The 26,147-nt window shown below is 38.7% G+C and overlaps 1 protein-coding gene across 2 annotated transcripts in view; it reads right to left on the bottom strand.

The window, feature by feature from the left end:
- The window catches only part of LOC121375941 (high affinity cAMP-specific 3',5'-cyclic phosphodiesterase 7A-like), a 162,315-nt gene that overhangs the window by 128,532 nt on the left and 7,636 nt on the right, over nt 1-26,147 (bottom strand). Inside the window, exon 2 of one of the 2 annotated variants that reach the window (XM_041503667.1) lies at nt 2,869-2,913. The exons of the other annotated variant lie outside the window; for it this stretch is intronic. The gene's annotated coding sequence lies outside the window, so the exon portion shown is untranslated. The remainder of the gene's footprint in view (nt 1-2,868; nt 2,914-26,147) is intronic. 2 annotated transcript variants of the gene reach the window in all.

The following is a 26,147-nucleotide window of genomic DNA, read 5'->3' as shown; positions in this document are numbered from 1 at the left end:
ACATTCCTGTTTTTAATCCCTGGTATTTCTCTTGTATTCAGGTAGTGTTTTATCCATTTTCAAGTCAATAGTAACATTCCTGTTTTTAATCCCTGGTATTTCTCTTGTATTCAGGTACTCACTGGGCCTAGTGTTTTATCCATTTTCAAGTCCTTAGTAACATTCCTGTTTTTAATCCCTGGTATTTCTCTTGTATTCAGGTATTCACTGGGCCTAGTGTTTTATCCATTTTCAAGTCCTTAGTAACATTCCTGTTTTTAATCCCTGGTATTTCTCTTGTATTCAGGTACTCACTGGGCCTAGTGTTTTGTCCATTTTTAAGTCCTTAGTAATATTCCTGTTTTTAATCCCTGGTATTTCTCTTGTATTCAGGTACTCACTGGGCCTAGTGTTTTGTCCATTTTTAAGTCCTTAGTAATATTCCTGTTTTTAATCCCTGATAATTCTCCTGGCTTTTTTAGGGGTCTGGATATTCTCCTATTTTCAGATCTTATTTCATCACATACCACAAGGTCTTATGCTATTTGAGTACAGATTCATGTGAGTGTGCGTGCGTGCGTGCGTGTGTGCATGCGTGCGTGCGTGTGCGCGCGCGCGTGCGTGTGCATGTGCGTATACTACAAAATGGTACTCACTGAACTTTTAATGTCTCACTATTGGCAAGTCATGAAGCAAGACTGGAAAATTGCAAATTAAAGGGCAAGGCCATTTAGCCTAGACTACTGGAGATATTTTGAGGGCATTACAGCAAGAAAGCAAGGCAACAAGGCAAACTTTACAGATGTCTTAATATAACACAACAGCACACATTCAAAATAAAGAAGTGTGAGGGGTTTCATGAGTTGGGTTTGAGTATAATGACCTGTTAGTACTGTGTAAAATAAGGCATGGCCAGTTAGGCCTTGAGACTATGTCTGAGGGCATTGAGGCATATGACATGGGAATTATGGCAGTTTGCTAAATGGCTGCCATTAAATTCGGGGGCTGGTTGGTACTGGGTTCGGATACCAGTCGAGGCATGGGATTTTTAATCCAGATATGGACTCCAAATCCTGAGTGAGTGCTCCGCAAGGCTCAGTGGGTAGGTGTAAACCACTTGCACCGACCAGTTCAACAAAGGCCATGGTTTGTGCTATCCTGCCTGTAGGAAGCGCAAATAAAAGATCCCTTGCTGCTAATCAGAAAGAGTAGCCCATGTAGTGGCGACAGCGGGTTTCCTCTCAAAATCTGTGTGGTCCTTAACCATATGTCTGACGCCATATAACCGTAAAATAAAATGTGTTGAGTGCATCGTTAAATAAAACATTTCTTTCTTTCTTGTTCTCCATTAGAATGAATGCATGTTTAACATCAATAATTATTGGCTATTGGATGAGAAACAAATTGTCTGCATTGGGAAGACCACTGTATGGTCTGCCATCTAACTCCATTTTGTACCTGAATTGATGGCCTTGAATCAATTCTGCCAATGATAGATTGTTGATATATGGATGAAGAAATAAGAGTAATGGCCTGAGAAGTCAACCAATGGCTTGGTTACGGTGATGTCTTTGCATCAATTCTACTTCTGTTTATGATTTATAGTGAATTGTCATTAATTCAAGATCAAGGTCAGTTGCTTAAAATGCTGAAAATGAAAAAACTTATTTTTTGAAGGCATATAAATGAGAACCCAAATGCTCTTATTATGCTTGTAATAATCTAATACCGTCAAAAAAACAAAAACATTTTTAAACAATTTCTCCCCATGTCTGCTCAATTCTCCCTATAATTATTTGAGGGAAAAAGAGACTTTTTGCTGTCTTGTCAGTATAGTATGAACCCTGGGTAAATTAATGTAGCAGTACTCTCCAATTGAGAAGACAGCATAGCGCTATATATATATATATATATATATATATATATATATACCGGTATATATATATATAAAATGTCCTTTGATATACTAGTCATGAATATGCAACAGGGATTAATTCAACAGTGTATCTTACCTCAAAAAAGCATTATGAGTCAAAAGTTAGTTTTGTTTTGTTTTAGTGAAAAAGGAAGGAATTGTTTTATTTAATGACGCACTTAATACATTTTATTTACGGTTATATGGTGTCGGACATATGGTTAAGGACAACACAGGTACTGAGCAAGAAAAACCTGCTGTCGCCACTTCATGGGCTACTATTTTTGATTAGCAGCAAGGGATCTTTTATATGCACCATCCCACAGACAGGATAGTACATACAACGGCCTTTGTTACACCAGTTGTGGAACACTGGCTGGAACGAGAAATAGCCCAATGGGTCCACCGACGGGGATAGATCCCAGACCGACTGCGCACCAAGCGAACGTTTTACCACTGGGCGAGAAGATATATGGAACCAGTCATGCCACAATAGTTTGGTCAGAACAAATCCAAATGGATCCACAGAAGGGGTTTGATCTTACGACCCAAGCACCTCAGGCTGGTACTCTATTATCAGGGGACCAATTCACTAAACTCTCGCAACTTTGCAATATCGCAGTGCAATGCTAAAAGATTTGCAAAGAGGATACTTTGTTGTCTAGCTTTGTGAATTAGACCCCTGAACCACATTCTGCACCACACCTTTACTAAAATTAACACATAGTGCAAACCATGCAGGCATCTGAATTACAAAATATATTTGTTTGTTGTTTGTTTATAATTATGTTCATGCTTATATCCAATTAAGGTTCAAGCTTGCTGTCCTATGCACACACTTCAGCTATCTGGGTGGTCTGTCCAAGATGGTGGTTAGTTGTTAGTGAGAGAGAAGTTGGTGTAGTGGCCATACAACTACTCTAAACTCTCTCTCTGGGTGGGAGCCAGTAACAGGATGCGAACCCAGTACTTACCGACTTTAAGTCCGGCAGCTTTTAAAACCACTACACCACCGATGCCTGTAAAATAATTTTATATTAAGATAAAAACAACAACATTTAATGCACTTAGGAACATTTTGTGGTTCAGTATATGTAGAGTATCAATAAAATATTGATGAGACAAGTAATTTCCAATTTACTATCCAACACTTTGGTCTGTTTTTTTCTCCTTCATGTTTCTCCAGATGACGCTATAGATATCTGGGCTAACATAGTAACAAGCCAGTGGCTATGCTGTTTTCACAGCAATAATAATTATGGATCAGGGATCAAAATGTGTATTTTAACACCAGTGGAATCCACAATAGTCCAATAGAAAACTTTATTCACATGAGGTGCAGGCTGCAGCTCAGTTGTAAAACACCCACTTGAGGTCAATGGGCTTCTGGATCGATTGCCCTCGATGGAATCCTGCTTGCATGATGTGCAGACAGTCTAGGATCAATCCCCATCATTGGACTCATTGGGATACCTCTTGTTCCAGCTAGTACACCACATCTGGTGTGACAAAGGCTGCACATTATGTGCTATCCTGTCTGTGGGATGCTGAATATCAAAGATCCCTTGCTGCTGATCAGAAAGAGTAACCTATTGTGTGGCGGAAGCAGGTTTTCCGCTTTCATTATCTGTGTGGTCCTTTAACCATATGTCTAAAGCCATATACAGGGCTCGAACTTAACGACGGCACTGACGGCAATTGCTTTCATTGAGATATAAATTGAGATCATAATCGATGGCACTTTTGTGTCATCGGTAAAGCTCCTCAACTGGTGTACATAATATGTCAATATTTAATATTTTCACATTTGAAATATGTCTATAAAGTAGACTCTACATACAGCAAAGTAACCTTTAAAAAAAATTGCCATAGGCAGGTTCAAAATTGCCGTCAGTGGGCAGTTTCATCCATAGCAATTCATTTAAAAATTGCCGTCAGTGGGCAGTTTAATTCATAGCAATTCATTTAAAAATTGCCGTCAGTGGGCAGTTTAATTCATAGCAATTCATTTAAAAATTGCCGTCAGTGGGCAGTTTAATTCATAGCAATTCATTTAAAAATTGCTGTGGGAGACAAATTCTTAAGTTCGTGCACTGCATATAACTTAATTAACATGTGTTGACCGTGTCGATAAATAAAACATTCCTTCCTTCCTTCCTTGATGAAATACAGGTTTTCTACAGGTAGGAGTAGTCTATGTGATGTCAGTGGGTTTCCCCACCTCTATCTTTCGTTCATGCAGTGTCTGCGCTTAACTTTTTTTTTGAGTTGCCATCCGGGCAAGTGGTGACAGCACTTTCACTTGCCCGGATCTATTTTCACTTGCCCGAATAATATTTTAAAAAAACAAAACAATATTGCAACAGATTATAAGATAAAACATTTACTTTGAACTATGTACGTGATGGGTCACGAACTATGCACGTGTTAGAAGTTAGAACACGAGCTATGCACGTGTTAGGTTTGCGAAATCACTTAGTGTTTCATATTAAATTAGATAATAGGATTATATAATTGCCGATTATATAATTTCCAACAAAAAAAGATGCTTGCGTTCACCAAACGTTGAGCACTGGTATAACCGACACAACCCCTTCCTCCCCCACCCCATCTCAATGAAATAATAATAATTTTAAAAAATCCTAAAATATATCTATGACGTGTACACATAACCAGGGCTGAATCTTGTCGACATGAATTTGTGCCCAATTTTTCATGCCACTTAATTACCTTACACCTATTCTTATATTGGGCATGTTTATATGTAAAAGCAGACCTACACTTTTTCATGGTGCAAAGTAGGCTACATAGCTGTACTTTTATTTATTTATTAATTATTCATTTAAAAGAAAGAAAAAAAATCGGTCGCCAGGCAGGCAACCTTACCATTAAGTTCGAACCCTGTTCATGGGTTGATAAAATACATTATAACACCAAACAGCCATAGTTTAAAATGTGTTGAGTTGTTGATGAATAAATGTACATATAAACGGTCCTTTGATGCTTTACCAGTAGAAGTAGTGTTAGTGTATTTCCTATCTCTCTTCCTTTCTTTCATGTGTTGAAAACAATCATACATTATGACACCAAACAGTCATAGTTTAACATGTGTTGAGGTGTTGATGAATAAATACTGCTTTCCTATCCATTATCCACACTGTTCAAACTAAATGTTGTTATAAATCTTACAACATAAATTTATCACCTCATCAACTGTCAAGGCTTTTTTTTTATGAACAAATGTAAACATGGGAGTTTGAGTGACTAAGTTAGAAAGTGACTAGATGAGCAAGGCAGTGAGTAAATGAGTGAGCGAGCAAGGTGAGTGAGAGTAGAATATTATTGTCTTTATTTTGCTTAACCGTAAATCAACACCATAGCACTACCAATGACATAGTAATCCAATGGTTTACTGTATGTGAATAAACAAATGGACTGTTGATGGGACCACTATTTCATGCATCAGCAAGGTCATTTCACACATGTCCACTTACTGACTGCCATCAACAGTCTACCCCTGGGCCCCGTTCCACAAAGCGATCTTAGCCCTAAGATTACCTTAAGTGCATAGCTACTGGACTGTAAACCTCATCAGCCAGTTCTTATTAAATATTTCATGAGCTCCATCTACAGACAGTTGACAAAACTGTAGATCTGAAGTAACCTGTTCAAGGCATGGACAAAACTGTAGCAGGGCACTGGTGCACAATTAATTTACACACTGGCACATACTGTAGTTATTACGTTATTGACTTTTACAAGTTTTGGAATCATCCAAAACTCGGCCATCCTAACAAACATTCAGCCTAAGCCTCGGCCAAAAAGATAATGAGCTAAATTTATTCAGGTAGTACTAAACCAAATAACTTCTGGCTGTGTCAAAGTTCAAGGTGCACCCAACTATTGATAGAGAAGTGAACACCACAAGTCCTGTGATTGGAGTACCGTATATCGCTGTGTATTAGCCGACTCCATGCATTAGCCGACCCCCTAGTTTCACCCTCCAAATCGGCTTTAAAATTATAGACCTTGTATATAAGCCGACCCCCCTATATAAAACTAACCAAGTCAGATGTCTGTGTGGTCTACAAAATGACAAAGTACATCTGCTTTCAAACGTGATTTGTCACAGCAAACTTATCCGGAAGCAGTAGCCGATTTCTATTTATAGAAACGGTGTCCGGTTAATTTATTTCTCGTAAAATATAAGTACCAAAATAGCGAAATATACCTAAACATTCTTGATTGCAGCCACACGTTAAAAACACAGTGACTGTTTGCATTGTTGATTGTGCTAATCGGTCTTTTCATTACTAGTCGGCTATACCCTACCATACCCAACCACCCGTGTCGATTAATCCCAAGCCGACAAACCAAACAAATGAAGCTGGAACAATTAACGTGTTCACCGGTTTAGTAAGCAGTTTTGTAATGACACGTGACCTGCGAAGTTTTCCGAAATTGTTTTGATCGGTCACTATTTATTGTTGTTTAAACAGATAAATATTACTAAATAACTTTTAAACACCAACATTTATTAAAGATGAACATATATATACAATTTTAATATCTTTTATTTGTAATAGCTTGTGTTAAAATGCAATATTAAACCTTTATGAAAGCGGAAATGCAGAGCACAGTAATGACAATAGATCGAGTCGAGCCGTGACGTCACTATTCTAACTTTACATTTCCAATAAAATGTTGACTCCTTAGATAAGCCGACCCCAGCCTTTGACTTGATAATTTTTGTATAAAAAAGTCGGCTAATACACAGCGATATACGGTATGTTGGTTGTAAAAAAAAAAAAGTTTCATATGGGCAAAAAATGTATGCAATTTTATTTCATCTAGTACCACTGTGTCAAGTAGCCTTGTGCTTGAAACATGTATGGGGTACCTGTAAAAAAAAAAGTACTTCAATTTTGTATGGAACTAGGGTAGTCATAGACGCTAACCGTTATCTCAGAAATGAGCAGCTTGACCCCCAATTTTTTCTGATTCACTTTAAGGATGAGGGGTGGTAGTATTTATATCTGTGGCGTTTATGTCGATTGATACGCTGCAGGTAGGAGTTTTAGCCACACAAGATACTATTGTCGTCTATAGAATTTGATTTGGTAGCATACACCATACAAAGCCTGTTTCTGTCTTACACCAGCGTAGCTACATACATTTACAATGCTTAAACACCTGTGTCCAAGAAAACCAGGCTTTACTTTACCACAAACAGGACATGGCCTTTGATATACCAGTGGTTGGCCACTGGCTGGGATAGGGGGAAAACCTAATCAGAAAAACAGAGATTCAATCCTTCGACCCTAGCACTTCAGGCAAGTGCTTTAACGAGTTCAATCCCATCCTCTTTTTAAACTAGGCCACTAGACACTAGCGATCGCTGTCAACTTTCTCAAGGACACAGTCCCATATTGAACAGTTTGTTTCGTTTAACAACACCACTAGAGCACATTGATTATATTAATCATTGGCTATTGGACGTCAAACATTTGGTAATTTTGACTTGTAGTCAATAGAGAAAACCCGCAATATTTTCTTAATGCAGCAAGGGATCTTTTGTATGCACTTTCCCACAGACAGGAAAGCACATACCATGGCCTTTAACCAGTTGTGATGCACTGGTTGGAACGAGAAAAACCCCAGTAAGTTGAACGGATCCACCTAGGTGGATCGATTCTGCAACGCAAGCACATACTGAACAGGGTTCCGATCAGAGGACATTAAGAAAAGGAAAACTAGAATAACAATTTGGCAAGGGGAATTCTCAAAGTAGTAAGGAAATGTATTCTTTACCCTAGAAGAAGAAAATGTCAGTGTGTGGTGATAGAAGTAGTTGGTGTACAAATAAACCATCATTTTTAGTAAACATGTTGGTTAAAGTTTGTTTTGTTGAACAGCACCAGTAAAACACAATGTATTAATCATCGGCTACTGGATGTCAACTCTTTTCTTAATTTTAACATTCAGTATTAGAAAGAAAACCTGCTACATTTTTTCATTTGTAGAAAGGGATCCCCATAGACCAAGGCCTTTGATATACCAGTCGTGGTACACTGGCTACAATAAGAAATAGCCCAATGGGCCAACCGGCAGGGATCGATCGTAAACACGTGCATCAAGCAAGCGCTCTAGGCCCAAGACTGTAACAATCTGGTGCTTGGTATCAAAAAGTAACTGACTAAACAATATCCTAGGATGAAATTAAAGGGTTATTTCCCTCTTTTTACACTGTATAGAATAGTAACAATCAGAAAGTTCAAACTAGAAATGGTTATGTGATATTAAAAGTTAATTTAACAAATACATATTTTCAACAACAAAATAAATTAAAAGTACACATATTTATATTTGAGTAACAAATCTGGGACAGGGGTTTAACAAATATTTTGTTTTTTATACTGACATATCAGATATTAAAACCCTGGAATGTTTAGGAATGCTATCTTTGACGGAACATGCTCTTAATTTTGTTTTCACCTGTGGCGATATTAATTGTGTTAGAGGGCCGTATGCAGTTCCAATATGCACTTAGCCCAGGTTGGCACTTTGTTACGTAATACCTTCGCGCAACCGTGCATCCCAATATGCACTTAGTCCAGGTCTGGAGGCCATGTGGCCAGTAGTTACGTAATACCTCTGCGAGTGCGGTTTCGACGACCGTGATTTTGGCGACTAGGCGTCAGTAAGTCTGGCGATCTAAGAAAAATATGCCGGCATGGTCGCTGTGGAAATACCACTTGATAGGGGGAGGACCGCGTTGTACCCCCAGGCAATATTCAGGTTTTATGATAAATAGCTAGGGTTTTAGAGATATCGGGGAAAAACATATTGGAAGGCTTACCAGGGAACGTTAGTCCGTTTGGACTTGGTAAATATCATTTCTGCTCTGTTGTATAACCTTGATGTGATTGATGTGACTTTAAATATTTTAATACTGTATTATACCAATATTATTTAGACGGTGCTGCCGGTCATCTGACGCAGTATACTGTAGGCTCACTGTTCTAAATAATTATTAAGGCTTAGCCAGTCATCCTAGAGGACCTAGGTAAACTGTAGGTTATTGTCTTTATTGTGATAGGTACCAGTATTAATTCTGTGTTACAATGTTACTGAATGAGTAGTTAAGGGTTAATTAAAAATTAACCAGTTAGGAATAGAGTTGTAATTCCTTTATTAATTAAGTTCCCCTGGAAGCGTTTCTCAATTATCACACGTGTGGGTGTTGTGTCACGGTGAAGTGATTACAATATTGTGTAAACTAGACACCTAGAGATTAACTAATTAAGTGATCAGTTCTGGGTTGTTATTATTTGTTGTTGTTAATTAACTACTGCGGCAGTACATTGGTCTGCGTAGTAGTAAAAGAAAGAAATGTTTTATTTAACGACGCACTCAACACATTTTATTTACGGTTATATGGCGTCAGACATATGGTTAAGGACCACACAGATTTTGAGAGGAAACCCACTGTCGCCACTACATGGGCTACTCTTCTGATTAGCAGCAAGGGATCTTTTATTTGCACTTCCCACAGGCAGGATAGCACAAACCATGGCCTTTGTTGAACCAGTTATGGATCACTGGTCGGTGCAAGTGGTTTACACGTACCTATTGAGCCTTGCGGAGCACTCACTCAGGGTTTGGAGTCGGTCTCTGGATTAAAAATCCCATGCCTCGACTGGGATCCGAACCCAGTACCTACCAGCCTGTAGACCGATGGCCTGCCACGACGCCACCGAGGCCGGTGCGTAGTAGTAATACAGATTCCAAAGTGTGTAGTGTTTTTGTTGTGTTTTCTAGTGAACTATACGTGCTATATTATATATACTTTATATAAGATCTTATCTCTGATCATACCTAGAGCCGAGCTACTCGGGTATACACTGTCCGATACAGAGATCTAATAGATATACAGTTAGGAGAGACATTTGGATAATCGTGTTTCATTCAGTTACGGGTATTATAGGATCCCCTTGACACTATCAAATCTCTTTTTAAAAACAAAGGTTGATAACATCAAGATTAAGTATTACCTTATCACACTGCAAACAAATGCCATGTGGTTGGTTATACAAATTAAACAGGAATAGACAATCCAAGATAAAATGACCTCTTTTCTCATTTTAAAGATTTCATCCAACAGTACATACATAATTTCATGGGGGGTTTTAAAGACAACATGCCAAATACTTTCATGTTTGACAAACACGTCTTCAAGAATGGAAATGGTCCCTCAGTCTTTTAAATAATTTTGCATTCAACAAAATTCCTTCTGGCAGAACAGTTCAGCAGCAGCATCGTCATCTTGAACAGAGGGATTTTGCTCCATGCAAATTTTCTTTTTAAAAGTACTTTCCAGGAGGAACCTAACCCCCCTAAAAACTTCGCTCACCACCATCTAGCTCCCTCCCCCCCCCCCCCCCCCCCCCCCGCACAATGTCCTGTAGACAAGCCTCATACTTAAAGACAATAGGAGCAAATCCTGTTTGTAGACCCAATGACACTACATAATCACCACCACCACCATCTGGTGTGTATGCTGGTGGGATCAAATCCCTGTGGTGGATCCACTAGTGTGTATGGTAGTGGACACTACATAATCACCACCACCACCATCTCAACACCAGTACACCAACAGGTGTGTATGCTTGTGGGATCAAACCCCTGTGGTGGATCCACTAGTGTGTATGGTAGTAGAATCAAACCCCTGTGATGGATCCACTAGTGTGATTAGTAGTAGGATCAAACCCCTGTGGTGGATCCACTATTGTGTACGATAGTGGGATCAAACCCCTGTGGTGGATGCACTAGTGTGTATGGTAGTAGAATCATACCCCTGTTATGGATCCACTAGTGTGATTAGTAGTAGGATCAAACCCCTGTGGTGGTCCACTAGTGTGTGTGGTACAGGATCAAACTCCTGCTGTGGATCCACTAGGGTGTACGATAGTGGGATCAAACCCGTGGTGGATCCACTAGTGTGTATGCTGGTGGGATCTCACCCCTGTGGTGGATCCACTAGTGTGTATGCTGGTGGGATCAAACCCCTGTGGTGGATCCACTAGTGTGTATGCTGGTGGGATCACACCCCTGTGGTGGATCCACTAGTGTGTATGCTGGTGGGATCACACCCCTGTGGTGGATCCACTAGTGTGTATGCTGGTGGGATCAAACCCCTGTGGTGGATCCACTAGTGTGTATGCTGGTGGGATCACACCCCTGTGGTGGATCCACTAGTGTGTATGCTGGTGGGATCACACCCCTGTGGTGGATCCACTAGTGTGTATGCTGGTGGGATCACACCCCTGTGGTGGATCCACTAGTGTGTATGCTGATGGGATCACACCTGTGGTGGATCCACTAGTGTGTATGCTGGTGGGATCAAACCCCTGTGGTGGATCCACTAGTGTGTATGCTGATGGGATCACACCCCTGTGGTGGATCCACTAGTGTGTATGCTGATGGGATCACACCTGTGGTGGATCCACTAGTGTGTATGCTGATGGGATCACACCTGTGGTGGATCCACTAGTGTGTATGCTGGTGGGATCAAACCCCTGTGGTGGATCCACTAGTGTGTATGCTGGTGGGATCACACCCCTGTGGTGGATCCACTAGTGTGTATGCTGGTGGGATCACACCCCTGTGGTGGATCCACTAGTGTGTATGCTGGTGGGATCAAACCCCTGTGGTGGATCCACTAGTGTGTATGCTGGTGGGACCACACCCCTGTGGTGGATCCACTAGTGTGTATGCTGGTGGGATCACACCCGTGGTGGATCCACTAGTGTGTATGCTGGTGGGATCACACCCCTGTGGTGGATCCACTAGTGTGTATGCTGATGGGATCACACCTGTGGTGGATCCACTAGTGTGTATGCTGGTGGGATCAAACCCCTGTGGTGGATCCACTAGTGTGTATGCTGATGGGATCACACCCCTGTGGTGGATCCACTAGTGTGTATGCTGATGGGATCACACCTGTGGTGGATCCACTAGTGTGTATGCTGATGGGATCACACCTGTGGTGGATCCACTAGTGTGTATGCTGGTGGGATCAAACCCCTGTGGTGGATCCACTAGTGTGTATGCTGATGGGATCACACCTGTGGTGGATCCACTAGTGTGTATGCTGGTGGGATCAAACCCCTGTGGTGGATCCACTAGTGTGTAAGCTGGTAGGATCAAACCCCTGTGGTGGATCCACTAGTGTGTATGCTGGTGGGATCAAACCCCTGTGGTGGATCCACTAGTGTGTATGCTGATGGGATCACACCTGTGGTGGATCCACTAGTGTGTATGCTGGTGGGATCAAACCCCTGTGGTGGATCCACTAGTGTGTAAGCTGGTAGGATCAAACCCCTGTGGTGGATCCACTAGTGTGTATGCTGGTGGGATCAAACCCCTGTGGTGGATCCACTAGTGTGTAAGCTGGTAGGATCAAACCCCTGTGGTAGATCCACTAGTGTGTATGCTAGTGGGATCAAACCCCTGTGGTGGATCCACTAGTGTGTATGCTGGTGGGATCAAACCCCTGTGGTGGATCCACTAGTGTGTAAGCTGGTGGGATCAAACCCCTGTGGTGGATCCACTAGTGTGTATGCTAGTGGGATCAAATCCCTGTGGTGGATCCACTAGTGTGTATGCTAGTGGGATCAAATCCCTGTGGTGGATCCACTAGTGTGTATGCTGGTGGGATCAAACCCCTGTGGTGGATCCACTAGTGTGTATGCTGGTGGGATCAAACCCCTGTGGTGGATCCACTAGTGTGTATGCTGGTGGGATCAAACCTCCTTGGTTGTTGCCAGTGGTGTCTTTTGCTCTACAGCACTACATATCATCCCCCGCTTCCTCCTCAAGTGGACCCATTGATGCCAGTGTGATTAAACCCATAAGTGTGTATGTTGGTGGGATCAAACATTTTTGGTATCTTTTGCACGACACCCACACCCACAACCATGGACCTATTGATGCTGGTGGCATTAAACCCATTAGTGTGTATGTATGCTAGAAGGGCCAAACCCCCTTGTTGGACTCGTTGGTGACTTGGTGTGTATGCTTGTGGAATCAAATAACCTTGGCGTCTTTTGCACTACACCACCACCTCACCCTGTGGACCCACTGATGCTGGTGAGATTAAAACCCATTGATGCGTATGGTAGTAGGATCTGATTAAACTTATATGGTGGATCCAATAGTGTACATACTTAAACGATCAAGTCCCCTTGGCTTACACCCATTGGGATGTATGGCATTTAATATTACATCCATTTCTCGTTCCAGCCAGTGAACACAACTGGTATATCAAAGGCCGTGGTATGTACTATCCTGTCTGTGGGATGGTGCATATAAAAGATTCCTTTCTGCTAATCGAAAAGAGTTGCCAATGAAGTGGCAACAGCGGGTTTTCTCTTTCAATATCTGTGTGGTCTTTAACCATATGTCTGACGTCATATAACCGTAAATAAAATATGCTGAGTGCATCATTAAATAAATCATTTCCTTCCTTCTTAATATTACATGGTATGTGCTGTCCTTTCTGTGGGATGGTGCATATGAAAGGTCCATTGCTACTGATGGAAAAAATGTAGCAGGTTTCCTCACTAGGACTATAATTTAAAAATTACCAAATATTTGACATCCATTAGCCAATGATTAATAAATCAATGTGCTCTAGTGGCATCGTTAAACAAAACAAACTTTACTTTAATGTTACAATGGTGTAGTACTGGTAATGTCGATTGTACTTGATCACCCATCCAGGTGTTAAAAAAGCCCAATATTGCTCATATCCAAGTAAGTTAAAAAAATTCGATATATAGTATTAGAGACGACACCTACTATATTTTTCTATTAGTAACAAGGGATCTTTTATATGCACCAGGGGCATAGGCTGGGGGGGGGGGGGGGGGTTAAAGTAAATGGTCTGCTTTCAGAACTAAAATATACAGGTTTATACATATAGTTTCTGGTGGTGCAAAAACAAAATAGAAAAAGGGTCCACTTGGTTCATATTCGAACCCCCACAGGTCCAGATCACGCTACATCCCTGTGCACCATCCAAAAGAGAGGATAGCATATACCACAGCCTTTGATATATTTTCCACTTGTGGTGCACTGGATGGAGTGAGAAATAATCCAATGGGCCCACTGATGGGGATCGATCCCAAAAAGACATGCATCAAGCGAGCACTTTACCACTGGGCTACGTCCCATCCCAGGATGACCAGAATAAGTTCAAGTACTAGTTACCTTCAGCATAGCTTGACATGTTTTATCTGCCCTCTATTTACTTCCTCTGGGATAAGATACCCACCACGAAACTACCGAACTAGGACAATAACAAAGCCCGCATAGGAGGAAAACTACCACAGTAACATAATATTGCATGACCTTGTTTTTAAAAGTGCTCACATTGTTGGATGTTTTTTAGAAAAGAAAAAAAAATGTAGTAAAAACATGGTCAGAGAGAGAGAGAGAGAGAGAGAGAGAGAGAGAGAGAGAGAGAGAGAGAGAGAGAGAGAGAGAGAGAGAGAGAGAGAGACAGAGAGACACAGAGACAGACAGAGAGAGACAGAGACAGAGAGACAGAGAAAGAAAGAGACAGAGAGAAAGAGACAGAGAGAGAGACACACACACACACACACACACACACACACAGAAAAAGCGAGGGGGAGGGAGAGAGCAAATGATCAATTTTTGTTCAGTAAAACAAAAACAAACAAATTCTTTTTTTTACAATATATCTTCACATACTATTAATAACAATGATATACTTTGTACAATAAATTTCCGTCTATATTTACAGCACAAAAAGGTATTTAGGTTATGAAAATAACAAAAGGTTGATTGTAATATTTAATTTACATTCAAAAATATATTTCTCATATATCTGTCAATATTCTGTACTTTTCAGTTACTATTCTTGTCAACCGTATGACCACTGTATATTGTATGGAAAATTAAAGAGAGTCCAATATCCAACACAAAATCTGCTTAATGCTTAAAGGGACAGACCCTAGTTTTTAAACACTAAGGCATATTTTTCACCTAGACCCTAGTTTAAAAAAAACCCCGTAAAAATGGACACTAAGTTTTGTTAATTTACAAACCTGTAACAAATTTGGATACAACAGGAAGGAAATAGGTTTTTTTAACGACGCACTCAACACATTTTATGTAAGGTTATATGGCATCGGACATATGGTTATGGACCACATAGATATTGAGGGAGAAAACCCGCTGTCACCACTTCATGGGCTACTCTTTTCAATTAGCAGCAAGGGATCTTTTATATGCACCATCCCATAGACAGGATAGCACATACCACGGCCGTTGATGTACCAGTCGTGGTGCACTGGCTGGAGCGAGAAATAGCCCAATGGGCCCACCGACGGGGATCGATCCCAAACCGACCACACATCAAGCGAGTGCTTTACCACTGGGCTACGTCCCGCTCCTGGATACAACAGAGTGAAACAAGAGTCTGTGACATTAAAAATTAGAAACACCAGAATAATAAGAAATACTTTGGTTGTACGGAAATTGATAATCTAAACAATAAAATGTAAGTAATGTTTGTTATCAGTGATCAACGGCTTAGTAGTGAAAAAATGTGCCTTTAAAAACTAGGATCTGTCCCTTTAAGAAAACATCATTACATATAATTAAATTTAAAACTACCATCTTTTGATATATATACCATTTAATTACCGAAATCATGATCATGATTATAAACTTCAAAATGATCAATATCTAAACAAGACGAGAAATAATCAATAATCAGACTTGGCCATTTCTTCTTTCCTTTTATCAAAGGCAACTAAATTGAGCTTACCAATACAAATACGCAGAACAAATAGGTACAACAAATTGCCTGTCAAGTGCTTTGTCAATAGTCATTACACTGCAATGACCAATTAGGCTGAAACCGCCACAAGGCCAGCAAGAGCTTCAGCTTTGTTATCAACTTTTAATTTGTAGCACAGAGAAACTACATCTATATTATAATGTGGCTTGACTGAGATCATACTCAGTCTGTGTATACTTTTGTATCGGGTAGGGATATGCAATATTTACCTCAGTTTTTGGAGGCGGGACATAGCCCCATGGTACAGTGCTCGCTTGATGCGTGGTTGGTCTGGGATCGATCCCCGTCGGTGAGCCCATTTGGGCTATTTCTTGTTCCAGCCAGTGCACCACAACTGGTATATCAAAGGCTGTGGTATCCTGTCTGTGGGATGGTGCATATAAATGAATCCTTGCTGCTAATCGAAAAAGAGTAGCCCATGAAGTGGCGACAGCGGGTTTCCTCTCTCTATGTCTGTGTGGTCCTTAACCATATGTCTGACGCCATATAACCGTAAATAAAATGGGTTGAGTGAGTCGTTAAAAAAAACCCATTTCATTCATTTTATTTAGCTAAGTTTCATACCAATGTGTGATGTGATGGGTAATAAGATCAACACCCATCTGTGGATTCATTAGTTTATTATCAGCTCTAACCTAAAGTTAACGTTTATTTTGTTTAATGACACCACTAGAGTACATTAATTATTGGCCATTTGATGTCAACAAATTTAATTCTGATATGTAGAGAAAACACTACAGTTTTCCATTAGCAGCAAGGGATCTTTTATATGCACTTTCCCACAGACAGAACAGCACATACCACAGACTTTGATATATTTCAGTCATGGGGCATTGGTTGGGACAGGAATAAAAAAAAAAAATCAGAAAACAGGTCTACAGAGAGGATTTGATACTTTTGAAAGGCACTCTGAAGGCCAATTTCTTTGTGTAAATTGTGAGGTAAATTGTATAGGCAATGAACAACAGTTTTTGTTTTCTAATCTCATTTTCATTTCAACTTATTTTCATGCTTATATCCAATTAAAGTTCAAGCACGCTGTCCTGGGCACACACATAAGCTATCTGGGTTGTCTGTCCAGGACAGTGGGTTAGTTGTTAGTTGTTAGTGGTTGATGGTTGGTAAGAGAGAAGAGGGTGTAGTGGTCTTACACCTACCTAACGAGTCGTTAAAACGCGCTCTAGGTGGGAGCCGGTACCAGGCTGCGAACCCTGTACCTACCAGCCTAATGTTCAATAGCTTGACCACAACATCACTAAGGCTGGTTCCTACTCTCATTCTCCCCTTCCCTGGCTATGCCATTGACTTTTTGTAATTTATTAATGTTCATGTATATAAGCCTGCTGCCTCTCACATTATACTATTTTGTTATACAGCAAACTGGACTAATTTATGTGATTTTTTTTCTCTTTTTTTCACTTTGATCTTCATGTTATTACAGATAATATATATTGTTATAGCCTCTTTGATCTTCTTATTGGCAAAACTAGATAATATATATTGTTATAGCCTCTTTGATCTTCTTATTGGCAAAACTAATCAGAATTATTAACCAGAAAACAACTGATAAAAATTTGTTATCATACTTCTATAGCTGTTATAGAAAATGAGACTTGTACTAGATATTATTAAACTTAATAATGTACTGGGAGTTAAAAGCTCAAAATGTAACTGACTGTCAAAATAGTTTTATGTAGATATCAGATATTATTAAACTTAATAATGTACTGGGAGTTAAAAGCTCAAATGTAACTGACTGTCAAAATAGTTTTATGTAGATATCAGATATTATTAAACTTAATAATGTACTGGGAGTTAAAAGCTCAAATGTAAATTTATTATTTAGATTATTAGGGGGTTTTATTGTCTATTTCCAGAAATTAGAATTTCATTTTTTTTTTTTTTTTTTTAAATCATAACTGACAGGCAAAAACGATTTTGGATCAACTTACAAAGTCTGTTTTTCTTAAACGCAGGTATTTAAGTTTTATAAATATATGTAGTAACATGTGTAAGACGAAAACAAGCTACATAAATTTGGCTCTTTGTGTTTTGCTATTGCTGTGGCAAGCAAAGATGAATATAATTTATTATATCAGTTAAGAATTAGCTGTAGTAATAAAGTTGGTTTGTTTTGCTTAATGACACCACATTGATTAATTAATCATCGAATATTTGGTGTCAAAGATTTGGTAATTCTGATACGTAGTCAGAGAAAACCCGATATATTTTTCCTAATATAGCAAGGGATCTTTTATATGCACTTTCCCATAGACAGGAAAGCACATACCATGACCGTTGTGGTGCACTGGTTATAACGAGAAAAAATCCAATCAGTTGAATGGATCCATAGAGGTGATTTGATCCTGCGATGCAAGCACCTCAAGCGAGCACTTAACCGACCAAGCTAAATTCCACCCCTCTGTAGTAATAAATGCTGAAAAATATGTCCATAATAGGAATTGCAAATTCTAGGTTTTTTTGTTTATAATATATATTAAACATGTGTTTTAATTGTTTTATACTCAATTCAAAACTTCATCCACTTCAGTAAGACTACAAATTGAATTGCAAATAAGTATATATAACAAACAATGTAATCAATAAAAAATTAAAAATTATACAAATATTTACACATTGGAACGATTTTGATTTCTCAAATTACTTATTTTTCAGGCATACACATATGCCAAAAAGCATACTGTAACAAAATTTCTTTTACTTTTTTCAAATAAGTGTTTTTCACAATTTCATTGACCGAAGTAGAACATTTTGCAGGCATGACAAGATAATCAATGCTTTTGAGGTTTTCCTTTATCCATGACAATCTAATGTAGTAGTGTAATTACAGTGAAACCCCTCTAAACTGGACACCCTTGAAACCACGTAAAATACCAGGTTAAAAGAGATATCTGGTTTAGAGAGGTCAAGTTATTTACTGATTTAAAAAAAAAAAAGACTGAAAAATGTCCAGTTTTGAGGGAATTTCGGTTTACAGAGGGTCCGGTTTTGAGAGGTAACACTGTACTTACTTTTTTAGACTGGCAATCTTTGATTTTATCAATATATGTACTTCACATGTCATACTGAGACAAAGGGTAATTTTCTAATTTAATCAAATATACTTCAGACTTTAAACCAGGCAAGAGGAATTGTTATGTTAATGCCCATAACAAGGTCCCAGACAACACTTCGTCAATAATATATTTTTTAAATTGTTTTGTTTAACGACACCACTAGAAGACATTGCTTTATTAATCATCAGCTATTGGATGTCAAACATATTCATTCTGACATATATAATCTTAGAGAGGAAATTCACTACATTTTTCCATTAATAGCAAGGGATCTTTTATATGCACTATCCCACAGACAGGATAGCACATACCACAGCCTTTGATTATACCAGTCATGGTGCACTGGCTGAAACGAGAAATAGCCCAATGGGCCCACTGACGGGGATCGATCCCAAACCGACCATGCAACAAGCGAGTGCTCTACCACTGGGCTACATCCCAGACAACACTCTGTCAATAGGTTAAGGGCAGTAATCAAATAACAATTAATCACTCTTGACATAATTGTACTGAAGTTCATGCACTGGGATGTAAACCTATTATTTAGCAAAAAAACAATTAGACCATGTAATATGTAGTCATATAATACGGCTATCCTTAAAAAAAAAAAATAGTAATGCAATCCATCATATCAGCAATTAAGTTTTTACTGTCACAATAACAAATGGAAAAACAAAATCACAAACAAATGAAAGCATGGCAACAAAATGAGAGTTAGTTGGGTTACAGCAAATATTATTATTGCTGTTAGTTTACACAACAGCAAGAAATTACAGGCAGTTGTTTTTTAAGCTGGACAGAACAAATATGACTCATATATTTTATTATGTTTTTACTCTGCCTTGAACTAGCTATGGGACAAACGTCCTTTGTGTAACCCACCAATAAATCACAAAACAGTTAACTGATCTAAAGATTGTTTTGAATTTTCCTCACTAAATAAAATATCCATATCAAAATGCTATGTACCAGGGTATATATATTTTCCGTATACACATGGCAATATTACAGAATCACAACCAGATACACAACCTAACAGTCTGAGTTAGTAAGTCATAAACTTACTGGGCTTCTAGAATTTATAAATATCCACTTGCCATGGGATCAGTGATTTTTAAAATGTACTAGCCATGATTAAAAGTTCACTAGCCCTACTTTAAATAAATACAATTGTACTAATAATCAGATATGTCACCTAAAGAGGGAGACATGAGCTTAAAAACCCTTAGATTTGTGGGAGACAGAATATTCAAATTTACAAAACAGTTTTAAATGCAGCATTTGACCAAAAAAAATTCACTAGCCGTCAGGCAGGGCATTAGTAGAAATTTACTAGCCCAACACTGCATATCAGTAGCAACTGAAGTGGGTCTACCATAATCTAGAAGCCTTGAACTTGATAAAAACAAGGAATATTAGCCTTGAACTTGATAAAAACAAGGAATATTAGCCTTGAACTTGATAAAAACAAGGAATATTCAATGTCCAGGCACTTTGTTTAATCAACGACAGTTAAAAGTTTGGTCCCTAGAGTTATTAATAATCAGCTATTGGATGTAAAATATTTGGTAATTCTGACATATAGTCTTAGAAGGGGAAACCTGCTACGGTACATTTTTCCATTAATAGTAAAGGATATTTTATATGCACCATCCCACAGACAAGAGAGCATATACCGGTAATATACCAGTCATGGTGCACAGGCTGGAACAAGAAACAGCCCCATGAGCCCACCGATGCAGATTAATCCTAGATCAACACCACATCAGATAAGTGCTTTACCACTGGACTACATCCAAACCATACCATCAGTATTTTAAAATAATGGTTTGCACGTTCTTTAAATTTCCTATACAATTAATATATCACAATATACATAACAATACTAAACATCACACATGTATATAACTGTCCGAAACATATATACATATCTGACCGAAACACATTTACATATCTGTCTAAAACATATACATATTGGTCCAAAACACATATACATATCTGTCCAAACCACATACACATATCCGTCCAAAACATATACACATATCCGTCCAAAACACATACACATATCCGTCCAAAACACATACACATATCCGTCCAAAACACATACACATATCCGTCCAAAACACAGTTCTACTTTTAATATGTTTAATATAAAAAGGCACTGCTCTACTTTCAGTGTTTAATATAAAAAGGCACTGCTCTACTTTCAGTGTTTAATATAAAAAGGCACTGCTCTACTTTCAGTGTTTAATATAAAAAGGCACTGCTCTACTTTCAATGTTTTATATAAAAATGCACTGCGCTAATTTCAATGTTTAATACAAAAAGGCACTGTTTTATTTTAAATATGTTTAATATGAAAAAGGCACTGTGCTTTCAATGTGTGTAATATAAAAATTGATTAATCTACTTTCAAAGTTTTATATAAAAATGCAATGCACTAATTTCAATGTTTAATACAGAAAGACACTGCTTTATTTTAGATATGTTTAATATAAAAAAAAGGCAATGCGCTACTTTCAATGTGTGTAATATAAAAATCCATTAATCTGCTTTCAATATGTTTAATATAAAAATGCACTGTGTTGAGTTTATTAACTGTGACAGAAACCTAGCTGGTGTAAATAAGCCGAATGCATGCGTCTTTGTAAATAAATAACGGATTTGTAACACAAATTACAGCAGTTATTGTCATTGGCAATGTTTAGTTTCAGAAATTACTGGTGCACAGAGTGTCAAATAGTGTTTGCCGTAAATTGGCAGTTAAGTAAGTGGCACGCGACCAGAACAATCATTAATGTCAAACTTTATGCCCTGCTTGAGTCAGACTTGTCAGAAAACATGTACACCAGCAACCTACGCATTTCATCAGCTATTGTGACATACATCTGCGCCTGCTTGTGGACACACACAAAAAACAACTTTTCTGACTGCATTAAAAATCAGTTGCATCATTTCGGGCAGTGCTCATAACACAAGCACTTGCCTGCAATGTGAAACAATATAAATGAATACCGCGGAAATGAATAAACTGTATATAACTATTAAAACTGTTGATGCAAAATGTAACGTCCTGCATGTTATATACTTGTAATATCAAAGCAAGAACAAGTTTTAAATCAGTTGTATTAGGGTTAGGTTGGACACATGTTTTGTTTAACAACACCACTAGAGCACATTGATGAATTAATCATCGGTTATCAAACATTTCATAATTACAGTAATTATTAGAGGAAACCTACATTTTTCCATTAGCAGCAAGGAATCTCTTATTTGCAATTTTCCACAGACAGGAAAGCACATACCACGGCCTTTGACCAGTTGTGGTGCACTGGTTGAAACAAGAAAACAAATTCAGTTGAATAGATCCACTGAGGTCGTTCGATCCTGCCACTCAAACACCTCACGCGAGCTCTTAACCGACTGAGGTAAATCCTGCCCAAAAATAATTAGCAATTTAGCAAATTTTGTCAGCCACCTATTACTAAGGTCGACAACAGTCACTTTTCACACCCTTGTTTTGGGTTTGTACACAATAAATATAGCATATCTTACCGTAATTTCACTTGAAATCCATATTTCGTAAAAGGTATAATTTTTTATCCACAAGATTTTCTTCAAACACATTCAGATGCATTAGTAATGATCAAAAAAAAAAATTCAATAGCAAGTTTGCACTGGAATTTTTCCAGCATTCTTAAAACGGAAACGTCATGTACTCAGTGTATGGTTATTGTAAGGCGATTCAAAGTGATGTCATTGGAATACTGACGTCATTCAAATTCAAAATTAGCTATATTATTACAATGCTTCGCCACATTAAAATAAAAACTGGTCTACTAACCTTGACCCCTGTCAAATTTCTATAACAAGCGGACAACATTGTTTACAGGTTGGTATTTTCTTATTTTTCATAATTCTGGACAAAATATTAATTTTAAGTTTCAAAAGATGAAAGAAATAAAAAGTAACTTTTGACAAATATATCACATCAAAATATTACCATTGGATATGTTTTATTTACTGTGTACGAAGCCAAAACAAGGGTGCGAAAAGTGACTGTCGTTGACCTTAGTATCGGCACTTTGAAACATTAATAAACACTTTGAAAATATATAAGTACGTGTACTGTAAACCAAAACATTAACCGATTGACTTTTAATGTAAAAGTTTTATGGTCTGCATATCATATGAATATCAAAGCAAGAATAAGTTTTAAATCAAACTGTGTTTACATTGGACTCAAACAGTTAGCAATTTAGTGAATTTTGTCACAAAAATTGTGGCCAAATTCATGTCATGGTTAGCAAAATAAAAAAATTAAAAATTAAAGAGTCTTTAAATAATTTTATCCATGTGTTTTTAAATTAGCATTTTGGTGATTTAATAATAAAATATATATTCTCCAAATCCTACTTTAATTCACATTTGGCAAATTGGCATAGGAAGCGGGGATGGGGGGGGGGGGGGTTGGCAGTGATGGTCTTTGTATATTTATATATGTATTTATGGCTACACACACACACTTTTTGGCACCTTCCTATACCCGTGATTGGCGATCAATAGCTTGAACTAAGGTTGTTTAAGCGACACATGAACTTCAGGCCTCAGAAAACTGCGAAAACCATAGTTTCATTTGTGCATGACTCACACCTGTCTGGTTTTGTAATCCATTAATCCATTCCGTCTGCTCATTAAATACAGCACATCATTTGCATGGTCATAACAAGATATATGCAAAAAAAACCCACCTAAAAATGGGTTACCTGGATTTGTTTTTGTATAACTCATAAATGCTTTATGCAACATGCCAATTTTCAATTCTCAGAGGGCTGAACTTGTGTATAAATGTCCACGTTCTGCATGAGTATACATACATGTACAGATAATAGAGTAAAGCCACATTTTAAATCCCTGCTAGTAACTACATTTGGTATTGATTGTGTGAATGCGGACATTAATCAGTGTATGTACATAGTGAAAGGATAAGTGATTCGGCACCCTGCTACACACCACCGAGCTGGACAACACGCCAATCAATATGTGTAGGAAGTGGGTCGTGTTTTGCACCGGACACTGCTTATTACTTACATGGGTGTCCGACACATACTCAACTCCACTGAAAACGCACTGGCCAGTCTCGTTGGTGTAGTGGTTAAGCCATTGGACTTAAGGCTGGTAGGTACTCTGTTCATACCCCGGTACCGGCTCACACCCACAGCGAGTTTAACAGGACACAAACTGCTAATTACTTACATGGGTGTCGGATATACACTCAACTCCACTGAAAACGCACTGGCTGGCATCAGTGGTGCATTGGTTAAGGCTGGTAGGTAATGGGTTCGCACCGTGATACCGGCTCCCACCCAGAGCTGGACAACACACCGATTAATGTGTGTAGGAAGTGGGTCGTGTTTTGCACGGGACACTACTAATTACTTACATGGGTGTCCGACACACACTCAACTCCACTGAAAACGCACTGGCTGGTCTTGTTGGTGTAGTGGTTAAGCCATCGGACTTATGCTGGTAGGTACTCTGTTCGTACCCCAGTACAAGCTCCAACCGAGAGCGAGGTTAACTGGACACTGCTAATTACTTACATGGGTGTCGGATATACACTCAACTCCACTGAAAACGCATTGGCCGGTCTTTAGTGGTATAGTAGTTAAGGCTGGTAGGTACTGGGTTCGCAGCCTGGTACTGGCTCCAACCGAGAGCGAGGTTAACGGGACACTGCTAATTACTTACATGGGTGTCTGATATACACTCATCTCCACTGGAAATGCAATAGCCAGGCTCTGTGTTGTAGTGGTTAAGCCTTCAGACTTGAGGCTGGTAGGTACTGGGTTCACAGCCCGGTACTGGCTCCAACCGAGAACGAGTTTAACGGGACCCTGCTAATTACTTACATGGGTGTTATATATACACTCAATTCCGTGCACTGGCCGGCATCAGTGGTGTAGTTGTCAAGCCATCCGACTTAAGGCTGGTAGGTACTGGGTTTGTATCCCGGTACTGGCTCCGATCCAGAGTGAGTTTAACAACTCAATGGGTAGGAAAGAAAGAAATGTTTTATTTAACGACGCACTCAACACATTTTATTTACGGTTATATGACATCAGACATATGGTTAAGGACCACACAGATTTTGAGAGGAAACCCGCTGTCACCACTTCATGAGCTACTCTTTCCGATTAGCAGCAAGGGATCTTTTATTTACGCTTCCCACAGGCAGGATAGCACAAACCATGGCCTTTGTTGAACCAGTTATGGATCACTGGTCGGTGCAAGTGGTTTACACCTACCCATTCCATTGAGCCTTGCGGAGCACTCACTCAGGGTTTGGAGTCGGTATCTGGATTAAAAATCCCATGCCTCGACTGGGATCCGAACTCAGTACCTACCAGCCTGTTGACCGATGGCCTAACCATGACGCCACCGAGGCCAGTAAATGGGTAGGTGTAAGGCCACTACACCGACCTCTCTCTAACTAACCTCTAACCCTCTGTCCTGGACAGATAGCCGAGGTGTGTGTCCAGGATAATGTGCTTGAACTATTATATTGCAACCTTATATATTCATGTGATTGCAATAACAACTAAAAACTGGGTGGTGCATTTTCATTGCAGTTCAGATGTTTGTGTCAGCAGGAAAAGAGGAAAGACTAAATTTGCTTTAGGTCAACCTTAAATAGCTGGAAATGAAGTATCTATAATTGAAATTGTAGTCTGGAAGCATGTGTTAGAAATTAACTTTTTGACTGCTTGTACTCATACAAACATTACTCTAATTTTATGTAAATTTACATTAATTGTTTTGTTTTCTTTCTTATTTTTTCATTTTTATAATATCTAATCTAATCAATTGCTCATCATAATGTCGACATCACTAGCACTAATTTCTTAATCTAAATAGTCGTACAATGCTGTAAGATGTAAAGCCAAAGCTGTTTGTGAAACTGATTATCAATATTAGAAAAAAAACATACTGTCTGTTTTAAGTGGCAAATGCATGTCAGTTTTTAAGCTTTGGTCCTATACCATATAGACTCAAATCCAGGACTTGAACTTAAGAATTTCCCACCCATGTTAATTTTTTTAAAGTGACATTTGTAGCAAAGAAACATAACAAAAAGTCTATTTCAAATGAAAACATTTATGTATAAATTTTAACGTATACATTTTGGCCATCGTTGAGGGGCCTTACCAATGGCAGAAATTTGTATCCTGCGGCACAAAGTGCCATTGGTGAAACCCCTGACCTACAGGAATTTACATCACAA

Source organism: Gigantopelta aegis, chromosome 6 (assembly GCF_016097555.1).
Source record: "Gigantopelta aegis isolate Gae_Host chromosome 6, Gae_host_genome, whole genome shotgun sequence".
Taxonomy (NCBI): Eukaryota; Metazoa; Mollusca; class Gastropoda; order Neomphalida; family Peltospiridae; genus Gigantopelta; species Gigantopelta aegis.
Note: the sequence above shows the minus strand (reverse complement) of the source record. Positions and strands in the feature narration are given on the sequence as shown.